Source organism: Phalangium opilio, unplaced genomic scaffold (assembly GCF_054372755.1).
Source record: "Phalangium opilio isolate 3A_F unplaced genomic scaffold, DU_Popi_V2 ptg000039l_2, whole genome shotgun sequence".
Taxonomy (NCBI): Eukaryota; Metazoa; Arthropoda; class Arachnida; order Opiliones; family Phalangiidae; genus Phalangium; species Phalangium opilio.
In genome coordinates, this window is record NW_028324163.1 from 5,901,532 (window position 1) to 5,914,686 (window position 13,155).

The window sequence follows — 13,155 nt, forward strand, 5'->3', positions numbered from 1 at the left end:
CAATTTGAATTTGCACACATTTCTTTATTTCACACATGAATAATGTACTGGGAATTTGCACACATTTCTTTATTTCACACATGAATAATGTACTGGGAATTTGCGCACGTTTCTTTATTTCACACATGAATAATGTACTGGGAATTTGCGCACGTTTCTTTATTTCACACATGAATAATGTACTGTGAATTTGCACACATTTCTTTATTCCACACAGGAATAATACAGTTTGAATGCGCACACATTTCTTTATTCTATTCAAGAACATCGCCATTTGAATTTACACAGATTTTGTTATTCCACACAGGAATATTACAATATAAATTCAAATAGAGGTCTAATATTTAAACTTTAAAATATAGTTTTCCTGGTAATACATATACCTTTGTGGTACGAATAATAACATTCCCTGTAAGAAGCTTCGAATCTGTCTCGAAAAAGTTTGTTTCCGAACGCTAAATCTAACTGGCAATGATAGTCAGTTGAAACTTTCTCTTCAAGACCAGGGAGAAGAGTTATGTCAAAGGAATCAAAGAACATCTTCAGTGCCGTTTTACTTTTTAAAAAGTTTATATTGAAATCTCCCACAACAACTGTTGGAACAGAGGCATCACATCTAATATCGAATAACGGATTAAAATCCTCAAAAACTAATCTCAAACTCGCTCCGGGCGATTTGTATAACAACACAACACTCATCGGTTCATTTTCAATGGAAACATCTAACCAACAGCGTTCCACATGCGAATTTCTGAAAGGTCTATCGCTTCGCAAAACCCTATTTTCCAAATCGTTAACTACATTTTCGGGTGTATCTTTTAAATAAATGGAAGAACCAAAAGCAATTCTACGTGCCGTTCTTGGCAGATAAATACCGCCCACTTCCTTAAAGGATGGCACACGAAACTCATCGGTTTCCTTCTTCCACGTTTCAACAAAGCATAATAAGTGGGCATTTCTTATTACGGTACTGTCTGCTAAAATATCTTCCAAATGTGCGTTTAAGGACTGCACATTATGAACATAAATGTAAACTTGTTCGTTCAAGAACGGTAATACAATACTCTTCGTATCTCGCAATCTTTGAAGTTCCAATTCTACTTGATTGTTTTTAGGAGCATTTGGAACTTGAAATTTACCCTCAATATACAAACCGGAGGCGTTTCTTGCCCTACTACAAGCAACATATAAGTGAGTTCTTTCTAATTTCTTTCTGGGATTACAATGCACTACTACGGACGAGTACGTATCGCCTTGACTCTTGTGTATCGTAATAGCCTCGGAAATGACCAATGGAAACTGTCTTCTAGAGACTGAAACATTATTTTGCCTCCATTTTCTACTAAATGCCTTAACAACCTTCTCGACAGGAGTCCAAGTCCTGTTATAGTTATTCTGCTCGTACAATCCAAGACACTTTTGTCTCAACAACTTCCCAACATTAGCATCAGCAAACTCAATCCAAACCCTGAACGGAATTTGATCCCCGAGCCTATTAGTACCGTATTCTATCTTTCTTAACCAACCTGTCGCACCATTCGTAAGTCCATCAGACGTATCGACATTGTTAGTCATCATATACCTCGCACCACAAGCGAGTGTTAGTTCTTTAGGAAGACCATACGTATCAGACGTTGCTAGCGTTTGAACTTGGGAAAGAATGTTACTTTTAACTTCGCTACTAAGATCACCATTTACAACATCTACTGAAATTGAAATACACTTTTCCGTACTCATTTTTAAAAGCGTCTCTTGGTTAAATTGGTTGACTTCAACGTTAGTAGGGAAAAGATGTATCGCTTCTTTTGGCGGTACACGCTCTCTATTTACTTCTAAACTTACGAATAAGTCAATATCATCCTGATTCATATTTCCCACAGCCATTCTATTCAAAGCTTCCGCAAACCTTTTATCGTCTTTTTGCCTCATAATTTCTTCAAGCTCACTAAATTGAAATTCCTCCCATATTGGGTTACCAATTAAAGACGCATATGGATTGTCACTATCACTTTGACTTTGAAAAGCGAAATGATCCCGGACGGGTCTAAGTTGGTTAAAATCTCCAACTAATAGTACAGACACACCACCGAAATAATCTGGGCAACCCATTATCTCTTGCATTCTCGAGTTCACTCGGTTAAAAACCTTCGCACCAACCATTGATATTTCGTCAATAATTAACAATTTCACTTGACCATACATCAATCTACAATTGTGAAGAGTTTCACTTTCTAATCTGGAAATGTTTCCGACAAATTGACTAACGGGTAGACAAAAGGTACTATGCAAAGTAGCCCCACCTATATTAAAGGCCGCCTTGCCCGTAGGTGCGCATCGCAGAACTTTAACCTCCGAGGGATTAGACCCTGGTTGCTTATTGTAAAATCTAGTAACAGATTCAAATATGGCACTTATCAAAACGCTTTTTCCAACACCAGCGCCTCCTGTAACAAATAGCCGTAAAGGCGTTTCTTTGCACTTTAAATGGTGCAGAACTTCGTAAAATATTTCTTTCTGTTTCAAATTCAGCTTTCTAACAAGGACATTGTATTCTGAATCATTAACTAACTTGACTGATGGAGCAACAGTTTTTTCTGCATTACCATCAAGAATATCTCTGTTGATATTTCCTATTGCCTCTTCCACTGTATTAATTAGAAATTCAGAATCTTCAACAATTAAAGACCTATCTATTTCATTTTGATATTCCAATTCAGGTTGGATATTAGTAAGATCAGCTTCAATCGCTTCACTTTCGAAATCTCTCACAGCCTGTTCAATAGCTACTTCGTCAATTTCATTATGAAATTCTTTTCTAGATTCCGTTATCATCTCAAGTCTAAACTCATACTCAGATTTTACATCCTTTGTCAAAATATCTCTACTCTCATCACGCCAAGGCGAGAATAACATGATTTGTTCACGATAAAACTGCTCGGGATCTTTCACTAAATTGAATCTACGATACCGTATTATTTTAGAGTGACCACGTTTTCTAATGAACCCTGAATCATTTTTCAGTTTTAACCATTTACCACATTGAACTTCATCGTTCTCACCGTCATCAATATGATTTTGAGTTTTCAAAACTCTACGACTTTTGGAAAATTCATACCAAGCCGCAAATTGAGCTAACGTTACTGCCTCTAAATCATCTGGCCTTTGAGCATAATGGTCTAACATTCCAGAAGCGAAAACATCCATACTATCTTTGGGCAATTGTTCAAGCTCAACTTTGCTTTTGAGAATATGTACACGATTTTCGGGCACATTTGTATTAACATAAGTGCAAGCCCGACTACACCTGGAGACTGGAATTTGTAAAGCGCTATAAGCCGCTTCCTGAGCGCTTACCTCGTGCGCGTTCAAAAACTGATTAGCAATCACCTTCAACTTTTGCTTCACCGTGCATTTATCTGACTGCGCTCGTTTAGCAGCTTCACGCAGAAGCATTGACATACCACGCTGGGATTTCCCTATATAAGACACGATATACATAACCAGAGCGTAAGGATCAAGGACAAACTGAATGTCCATATTCGCTTGCCAGAGGCGCAAAGTGCACGGGTTGTACGGATTAACCCTGGTATCTTTAGGGTGTCTTTTCAATAAAACCACTTTCCTTTTGAGGTCATACGTAATGGCTTTAATATAATCATCTTCAGTTATACGCAACTTTTCCAACAACTCCTCAAAACTATCTACCCACAATTCTTTTTCTTTCGATTGCAAAAGCTCACGCAATTTCCTGGAATTGTTCTTACACTTAAGTTCTTCGTCAAGAGTACCGGGTTCTCTTAAACTCGGATCATAAATAATAGTTCTAGGCATGGGAGGAAATGGAATTCCAAAACGACAAACTGAACTATCATTAACCTTCTTCCTACACGTTGTCGTGTGTTTATGCATTTGCAATGACGTTAACAAATCCCCATTATCATCGTTCAATTTACCAGCGCAAGAAATAACTTTATCAATATATTCCTCTACCTCTTTAACATTTGACAAGTCATCTTTAAGCTTCGGCGCATCTTTAATCCAAATCAACCCATGTTGATGAGGAGAGCCTCTTTGCTGTATTTCAACCCTGAAGTAATAATCTTCAATAACACCAAGAGGGCCTAGCTTTTGCAGAGCTTTAAGAAGAGCCCGAAAGCGGTGGTCAAAATATCTAGCACAAGTAACAGGATCATCCTGAATCAACTTTGCCTTTTCCGAAAAACTTAAATTGCCAACATCATCATTCGCTAAGCGATCCTGACCCGAAGTCACCCTCAATATGTTCAAAAGCTCAGGCCATTTGCCTTCCGCAGCTGAAAACGTTATAAAAAAGGTAGCCGTACCAAGCTGCCTAATCATAGCCATTAACTCTTTCTGCCTATGCTGCCAATATGAAGGCGAGGACTGCAAATTTTCTAATACTCTAAAACCATCATCCTGCTTAACAATTGAATCGAGTGCACCAGCAGACGATAAAAACCCAGCAGTGTAGTTTGAGCCATCTTTTCTCTTGGTTTTTCTCATACAAACTTGTATGGAATCTCTAACTTTCATAGTTTCCAACTTAACAAAAGTGTAAAACAATTTAGACGGATTTTTAGCACAACGCCTATCAATATTACGAAGCTCCCACTTAGCAATGTCCCCAAAACTACCTTTAACCTTAAGGTCTCTCTTCTGACCCACATAAATACTGGGGAATGATAATTCCTCCGCGTCCTCGTCATAGAGTAAAGACATTGGCGTTTGACCTTCACCAGGAGCAAACTTAACATGCATGGTATTAGTGGGTAGGAAATCAGACAATGACACTAACAACGTGTCTTGATTCCCAACTGGGAGTGAATTAACTTCGTTAGATTCATTCCAAATTTCATCGCTATCATTCTCATTCTCTACATTCATTGACCCTTGTGGGTTTTCACTTAATGTATCACCATGGTTTAACTGACGGTCATTTTCGTCAACAATAAATTCAAGTTCTTCTGGAATTGGATCTAATATATCGCTCCTAACGGTTATCCCATGCTTAATATACAACGGTGTTTTCACCAAAACTTTAAGAGCTTCGTGCATTTTTTTCGGCCTAACAGTTTCATACAAATAAGGTGTATTATATTGCATTCTCCTCATAAACTCAATTTGAATAGTATCTGTTTCACGAGGTAACCGTGGTAACACTGACACTGTAGACTCTACATTTATAGGAACGTTGACCACGTATCCCTTAATCCCCCTTTGTTGATCACAACCTAACCTTCTTATTTGCATAAAAGGTATTCTTGGTGAAATCATTCTTTCCTCCAAATTAGAGAAATTAACTAGTTCTGCCGGAATTTCAGGGAATTCAAATCCATTTTCTCTGGAAAACTTGGGGATTTCGTTCTTTTTCACAGCTTTATTACAAGTACTACATAAAAATACTTTGTCACCTAATTCACGACCGTGAATCCCAGGAACAGCCAAAAGCACTGTAGACTTAACGAAGCTACCCGATGCTTTGAAAAAAAGACCTGAGCACCCTTCACATGGCCACGTTGGACCTTCTTTAATACTTTCAAAATAAGTCTGCTCTATAAACAAAGGATTTGTCCTCCTTTCAGCCATAGATAATCTGTTTCTAGAACGTTCAGAGTTCCTAAACTCGACATTTGCACGACTTTCAGCCATAGCCGACTGATTTTTAGCTACTTCAGTATTTCTGTACTCTAAATCTTGGCGTTTACTAGCCTTACTCAACCGATTTCTAACACGTTCAGTTTCAACGTACTCTAAATCTTGGCGTTTACTAGCCTTACTCAACCGATTTCTAACACGTTCAGTTTCAACGTACTCTAAATCTTGGCGTTTATTAGCCATAGCCAACTGATTTCTAACACGTTCAGTTTCAACGTACTCTAAATCTTGGCGTTTACTAGCCATACCCAACTGATTTCTAACACGTTCAGTTTCAACGTATTCTAAATCTTGGCGTTTACTAGCCATAGCCAACTGATTTCTAACACGTTCAGTTTCAACGTACTCTAAATCTTGGCGTTTACTGGCCTTACTCAACTGATTTCTAACACGTTCAGTTTCAACGTACTCTAAATCTTGGCGTTTATTAGCCATAGCCAACTGATTTCTAACACGTTCAGTTTCAACGTACTCTAAATCTTGCCGTTTATCAGCCATACTTAACTGGTTCTTAACTCTTTCGCTTGCTCTATACCATTCATTCAGCCTTTTAACTCTCTTGGCCAGTATACCAACTTGCTGTTCCCTTTCACGATATGACTCATTCTCCCGCTTTTTGGCCATTGATCGCGCCTCTTTCACTCTATACTCTTCATTCTGTCTCAAAATTCTCATTCTCTCTAACGGATACACATTACCATGAGACGTACAAGGTAATTGTTCATCGTTCGCTACCATTGTCGAACTATTAGCATTATTACTAGCTAAATTCATAGGTTCATCGTCAGTAACCAGCTCTGGGTTTACAAAAGAGCAATCTGAACCAGAACTACCGTGGCCAACTGGCGACGCCATAGAACTATCAAACATATTAGGACTGGACGTTCTAGCACCGCTACCTTCACCCTTAGCTTTTTTCTGAGCTGCTAAAACTCGTCTCCTTTCATTTTCTCTCTTTTTAAACTCTGGATCCGACCTTTTCGCCCTCATCCTTTCCCTAGCTTTACGCTTTCGCATTTCCTCCTTATTCTCAACATTATCTTCCTCCATTTTACATACAAAAAGTCAAATACTCACAAACAGAAGCGGCAAAAACCTGCTGGCTCTTCACAACCACTTAATTTCACTTGAACTCCAACTTCCAACAACAATAATATACCGGTAGTTTAATTGACAACCTACTAGCATAGAAATTCTCATTAAGAATGGCTCCCGCGGACTAAAAAGGTCAATTTTCAACTAGGTGGGCGTTATCTCATTAGATTTGAAAAATATAATTTTTGTTATTTTTTTTTCGAACTGTTATCTAAAGCTAGATGGTTTTACGTCAAACAAACAAGGAGTGTAAAAAAAAATAGTGGAAGCTTTAGTCTTACTCAAAACATAAATATCAATTTTAATCTCTACAATTTGCTTAAAAATGTCTTTTTTAACCCTGCCTTACAGTTTGGATTTTTCTAATAGCGTTTTCCTTTGGGTCCTCGCGGAGCGCTCCCAAGGAGAAATAAAAATGGTAGTAGTAGTTTCCAGCTTCGTTAAAGACTGTTTTTGAAGAATAGGATCTCCTAGTTTTATTCCTCCATGGGAGCGCTCCGCGAGGACCCAAAGGAAAACGCTATAAAGCAATCTTAGAATCAAAGCTCATAAAATATTTTTTAACAAAGAATAAATGTTTAAAATTCTTATTAATAATAAATCAAGAGGATTAAAAAATGTCAGTTTAATTTATGCTTTTATCATGATTACACTCTACAGCTACACTACTCTTACACAAACAAGGAGTATAAACCCATTAGTGGAAACAATATTTTTATTCAAATATGAAACAATCCCGCTTATGTTTATCATCTCTGGACATTGGTAAAAATTCACTCCATTACTCCTAGGTATGCACAGGATTTTAGTCCTTTATAACTCAAATTCATCTGATTATGTTTTAAAAAAATTTTTCCTTATCATTGTGGTGTTTCGCGACGGTAAAAAATATTTAAATACGCCGCTAAAAAAATATATAGTTTCAACTTCTAAATTCTTTAAGAAAAGAAATTGAAAACAACCAAGGAGTATGAACACAGGTGTGGAAGTTTCAAAGATGGCCGCGGATTGAAAACATCTTTCTAATTGTGTACCAACAACGCGAATGTGCCCAAAACAGGGAAACACAACCTATCACACTTACGATAGTTTCGCACTTACCAACCGTTACCTCTCTAACTGAGACAGTGACACAACAAACTGCATTTGTTATTTATCCTAATTCAACTCCTCAACTCCCTCTCTATTAACATCAATGCTCGACCTATTTTAACTTTCTAGAGTTTTACTAATCAATTCTTAAATACTCGCTCTATATTAACTATGAAATGTGTACAGTGTATCGACTTTATACGCAATCTTCATTACTCGTCCTATATAAACTTTGACTATATGGTTTTAGTTATCACAGGTTTTTCTTAAATAATTTAATAAATATTATTGATATTTATTATTTTAATCGTCAATTATGTATTGCTATTCTAGTTAAATCGTTTATAGAAACGTTATTTCTATTATCATTTGAAACTTTGCTAATATAGACGTTTTAAGTGCAGCATACGCCGGTTGCTTCGCGTTACTCAAATAGGTAGTATATAAAGGTGTCGAACTACAGTTAAAAGCAAGAACAACCGCAATTGCGAAAACCTTTGGTGGACAACCCACCCTAGGGAGGCTAGACGTTTCTCGTAACCCTAGCTGATCGCCGCGAATGTCTTAAACCCAACGATGACGATGGAGTTAGAAACCAATGAGACAGATTGGTGTCTATGTGGAATAGACGGAAGACCAGTAGATGGTGGTGTTTAGAAGCCAGTATGTACAGACTGGTGTCCAAGTGGAATGGACAAAGACCAGTTGATGGTGGTGATTAGAAGCCAGTATGTACAGACTGGTGTCCAAGTGGAATGGACAAAGACCAGAAGATGGTGGTGATTAGAAGCCAGTATGTACAGACTGGTGTCCAAGTGGAATGGACGAAGACCAGAAAATGGTGGTGATTAGAAGCCAGTATGTACAAACTGGTGTCCATGTGGGATGGACGAAGACCAAAAGATGGTGGTGATTAGAAGCCAGTAAGTACAAACTGGTGTCCGTGGGGGATGGACAAAGACCAGAAGATGGTGGTGTGAGAACTCAAGTAGAGGAGCCATTTCCGTGACTGTGAAAGCAGTTCGGAAATGGCGAACACGTTTGCTCCGATTTGGAAACTGCGAACGCGGTCACGTGGGTGTAACAACAGACACACACACAGACACACACACACACAGACAGACACACACACACGATCGTTACAGAACCTCTCCGTGACATACGTCACTCGGAGAGGTAAAAAAGTGAAAAACCCAACGGCACGCAGTGTTCCTAACTGGTCTCCCTCCCAAGTACTGACTGCGCTCGACGCTGCTTAACTTCGGTGATCGGACGAGAACCGGTGTATTCAGCGTGTTAATGCCGTTGCCGAGAGTGCTAGTTAATAATTTGAATTAAATCAACTTTCATCTTTATAAAACTATAACAAAAAGAAGATATGTTTGCTTTTTTCATATCTGGTGGAATTTGAAAGAGGAAACAAAAGTGAAAAAGCCAACGGCACGCAGTATTCCCAAGTACTGTATGCGCTCGACGCTGCTTAACTTCGGTGATCGGACGTGAACCGGTGTTTTCAGCGTGATATGGCCGTTGCCGAGAGTGCTAGTTAATAATTCGAATTTAAATTAAGTGAGACAAATTAACCTTCATCATTTTAAAACAATAACAAAAAGAAAACATGTTTGCTTTTTTCATATCTATTAAAATTTAAAAGAGGAAAAAAAAGTGAAAAAGCCAACGGCACGCAGTGTTCCTAAGTGGTCTCCCTCCCAAGTAATGACTGCGCTCGACGCTGCTTAACTTCGGTTATCGGACGAGAATCGGTGTATTCAGCGTGATATGGCCGTTGCCGAGAGTGCTAGTTAATAATTTGAATTTAATTAACTTTCATCTTTATAAAACGATAACAAAAAGAAGATATGTTTGCTTTTTTCATATCTGGTGGAATTTGAAAGAGGAAACAAAAGTGAAAAAGCAAACGGCACGCAGTATAACCAAGTACTGACTGCGCTCGACGCTGCTAACGTCGGCGATCGGACGAGAACCGGTGTTCTCAGCGTGATGGCCGTTGCCGAGAGTGCTAGATAATAATTCGAATTTAAATTAAGTTAGACAAATTAACCTTCATCTTTTTCAAACAATAACAAAAAGAAAATATGTATGCTTTTTTCATATCTATTGGAATTTAAAAGAGGAAAAAAAGTGAAAAAGCTAACGGCACGCAGTGTTCCTAAGTGGTCGCCCTCGCAAGTACTGACTGCGCTCGACGCTGCTTAACTTCGGTGATCCGACGAGAACCGGTGTATTCAGCGTGATACGGCCGTTGCCGAGAGTGCTAGATAATAATTCGAATTTAAATTAAGTGAGACAAATTAACCTTCATCTTTTTAAAACAATAACAAAAAGAAAATATGTTTGCTTTTTTCATATCTATTGGAATTTAAAAGAGGAAAAAAAGTGAAAAAGCTAACGGCACGCAGTGTTCCTAAGTGGTCGCCCTCCCAAGTACTGACTGCGCTCGACGCTGCTTAACTTCGGTTATCGGACGAGAACCGGTGTATTCAGCGTGATATGGCCGTTGCCGAGAGTGCTAGTTAATAATTTGAATTTAATTAACCTTCATCTTTAAAAAACAATAACAAAAAGAAGATATGTTTGCTTTTTTCATATCTGGTGGAATTTAAAAGAGGAAACAAAAGTGAAAAAACAAACGGCACGCAGTAGTCCCAAGTACTGTATGCGCTCGACGCTGCTTAACTTCGGTGATCGGACGTGAACCGGTGTTTTCAGCGTGATATGGCCGTTGCCGAGAGTGCTAGTTAATAATTCGAATTTAAGTTAAGTGAGACAAATTAACCTTCATCATTTTAAAACTATAACAAAAAGAAAACCTGTTTGCTTTTTACATATCTATTAAAATTTAAAAGAGGAAAAAAAAGTGAAAAAGCCAACGGCACGCAGTGTTCCTAAGTGGTCTCCCTCCCAAGTAATGACTGCGCTCGACGCTGCTTAACTTCGGTTATCGGACGAGAATCGGTGTATTCAGCGTGATATGGCCGTTGCCGAGAGTGCTAGTTAATAATTTGAATTTAATTAACTTTCATCTTTATAAAACGATAACAAAAAGAAGATATGTTTGCTTTTTTCATATCTGGTGGAATTTGAAAGAGGAAACAAAAGTGAAAAAGCAAACGGCACGCAGTATTACCAAGTACTGACTGCGCTCGACGCTGCTAACGTCGGCGATCGGACGAGAACCGGTGTTCTCAGCGTGATATGGCCGTTGCCGAGAGTGCTAGATAATAATTCGAATTTAAATTAAGTGAGACAAATTAACCTTCATCTTTTTCAAACAATAACAAAAAGAAAATATGTATGCTTTTTTCATATCTATTGGAATTTAAAAGAGGAAAAAAAGTGAAAAAGCTAACGGCACGCAGTGTTCCTAAGTGGTCGCCCTCGCAAGTACTGACTGCGCTCGACGCTGCTTAACTTCGGTTATCGGACGAGAACCGGTGTATTCAGCGTGATATGGCCGTTGCCGAGAGTGCTAGTTAATAATTTGAATTTAATTAACCTTCATCTTTATAAAACAATAACAAAAAGAAGATATGTTTGCTTTTTTCATATCTGGTGGAATTTAAAAGAGGAAACAAAAGTGAAAAAACAAACGGCACGCAGTATTCCCAAGTACTGTATGCGCTCGACGCTGCTTAACTTCGGTGATCGGACGTGAACCGGTGTTTTCAGCGTGATATGGCCGTTGCCGAGAGTGCTAGTTAATAATTCGAATTTAAATTAAGTGAGACAAATAAACCTTCATCATTTTAAAACAATAACAAAATGAAAACATGTTTGCTTTTTTCATATCTATTAAAAATTAAAAGAGGAAAAAAAGTGAAAAAGCCAACGGCACGCAGTGTTCCTAAGTGGTCTCCCTCCCAAGTAGTGACTGCGCTCGACGTTACTTAACTTCAGTTACCGGACGAGAACCGGTGTATTCAGCGTGATATGGCCGTTGCCGAGAGTGCTAGTTAAAAATTCGAATTTAAATTAAGTGAGACAAATTAACCTTCATCTTTATAAAACAATAACAAAAAGAAGATATGTTTGCTTTTTTCATATCTGGTGGAATTTAAAAGAGGAAACAAAAGTGAAAAAGCAAACGGCACGCAGTATTCCCAAGTACTGACTGCGCTCGACGCTGCTTAACTTCGGTGATCGGACGTGAACCGGTGTTTTCAGCGTGATATGGCCGTTGCCGAGAGTGCTAGTTAATAATTCGAATTTAAATTAAGTGAGACGAATAAACCTTCATCATTTTAAAACAATAACAAAAAAAAAACATGTTTGCTTTTTTATATCTATTGGAATTTAAAAGAGGAAAAAAAGTGAAAAACCCAACGGCACGCAGTGTTCCTAAGTGGTCTCCCTCCCAAGTACTGACTGCGCTCGACGCTGCTTAACTTCGGTGATCGGACGAGAACCGGTGTATTCAGCGTGTTAATGCCGTTGCCGAGAGTGCTAGTTAATAATTTGAATTAAATCAACTTTCATCTTTATAAAACTATAACAAAAAGAAGATATGTTTGCTTTTTTCATATCTGGTGGAATTTGAAAGAGGAAACAAAAGTGAAAAAGCCAACGGCACGCAGTATTCCCAAGTACTGTATGCGCTCGACGCTGCTTAACTTCGGTGATCGGACGTGAACCGGTGTTTTCAGCGTGATATGGCCGTTGCCGAGAGTGCTAGTTAATAATTCGAATTTAAATTAAGTGAGACAAATTAACCTTCATCATTTTAAAACAATAACAAAAAGAAAACATGTTTGCTTTTTTCATATCTATTAAAATTTAAAAGAGGAAAAAAAAGTGAAAAAGCCAACGGCACGCAGTGTTCCTAAGTGGTCTCCCTCCCAAGTAATGACTGCGCTCGACGCTGCTTAACTTCGGTTATCGGACGAGAATCGGTGTATTCAGCGTGATATGGCCGTTGCCGAGAGTGCTAGTTAATAATTTGAATTTAATTAACCTTCATCTTTATAAAACAATAACAAAAAGAAGATATGTTTGCTTTTTTCATATCTGGTGGAATTTAAAAGAGGAAACAAAAGTGAAAAAACAAACGGCACGCAGTATTCCCAAGTACTGTATGCGCTCGACGCTGCTTAACTTCGGTGATCGGACGTGAACCGTTGTTTTCAGCGTGATATGGCCGTTGCCGAGAGTGCTAGTTAATAATTCGAATTTAAATTAAGTGAGACAAATAAACCTTCATCATTTTAAAACAATAACAAAATGAAAACATGTTTGCTTTTTTCATATCTATTAAAAATTAAAAGAGGAAAAAAA

The 13,155-nt window shown here is 38.2% G+C and overlaps 12 pseudogenes; all 12 read right to left on the minus strand.

Annotated features, from left to right (window-relative positions):
• Positions 1-9,054: 9,054 nt before the first annotated feature.
• LOC149680857 (5S ribosomal RNA) lies at positions 9,055-9,173 on the minus strand (annotated as a pseudogene).
• A 122-nt stretch (positions 9,174-9,295) lies between these two features.
• Positions 9,296-9,398, minus strand: LOC149680858 (5S ribosomal RNA; annotated as a pseudogene).
• A 137-nt stretch (positions 9,399-9,535) lies between these two features.
• LOC149680859 (5S ribosomal RNA) lies at positions 9,536-9,654 on the minus strand (annotated as a pseudogene).
• Positions 9,655-10,012: 358 nt separating this feature from the next.
• LOC149680860 (5S ribosomal RNA) lies at positions 10,013-10,131 on the minus strand (annotated as a pseudogene).
• Positions 10,132-10,267: 136 nt separating this feature from the next.
• LOC149680861 (5S ribosomal RNA) lies at positions 10,268-10,386 on the minus strand (annotated as a pseudogene).
• Positions 10,387-10,748: 362 nt separating this feature from the next.
• Positions 10,749-10,867, minus strand: LOC149680862 (5S ribosomal RNA; annotated as a pseudogene).
• Positions 10,868-11,227: 360 nt separating this feature from the next.
• On the minus strand, positions 11,228-11,346 carry LOC149680863 (5S ribosomal RNA; annotated as a pseudogene).
• Positions 11,347-11,707: 361 nt separating this feature from the next.
• On the minus strand, positions 11,708-11,826 carry LOC149680864 (5S ribosomal RNA; annotated as a pseudogene).
• Positions 11,827-11,963: 137 nt separating this feature from the next.
• Positions 11,964-12,066, minus strand: LOC149680865 (5S ribosomal RNA; annotated as a pseudogene).
• A 135-nt stretch (positions 12,067-12,201) lies between these two features.
• LOC149680866 (5S ribosomal RNA) lies at positions 12,202-12,320 on the minus strand (annotated as a pseudogene).
• Positions 12,321-12,442: 122 nt separating this feature from the next.
• Positions 12,443-12,545, minus strand: LOC149680867 (5S ribosomal RNA; annotated as a pseudogene).
• A 137-nt stretch (positions 12,546-12,682) lies between these two features.
• Positions 12,683-12,801, minus strand: LOC149680868 (5S ribosomal RNA; annotated as a pseudogene).
• Positions 12,802-13,155: the final 354 nt, after the last annotated feature.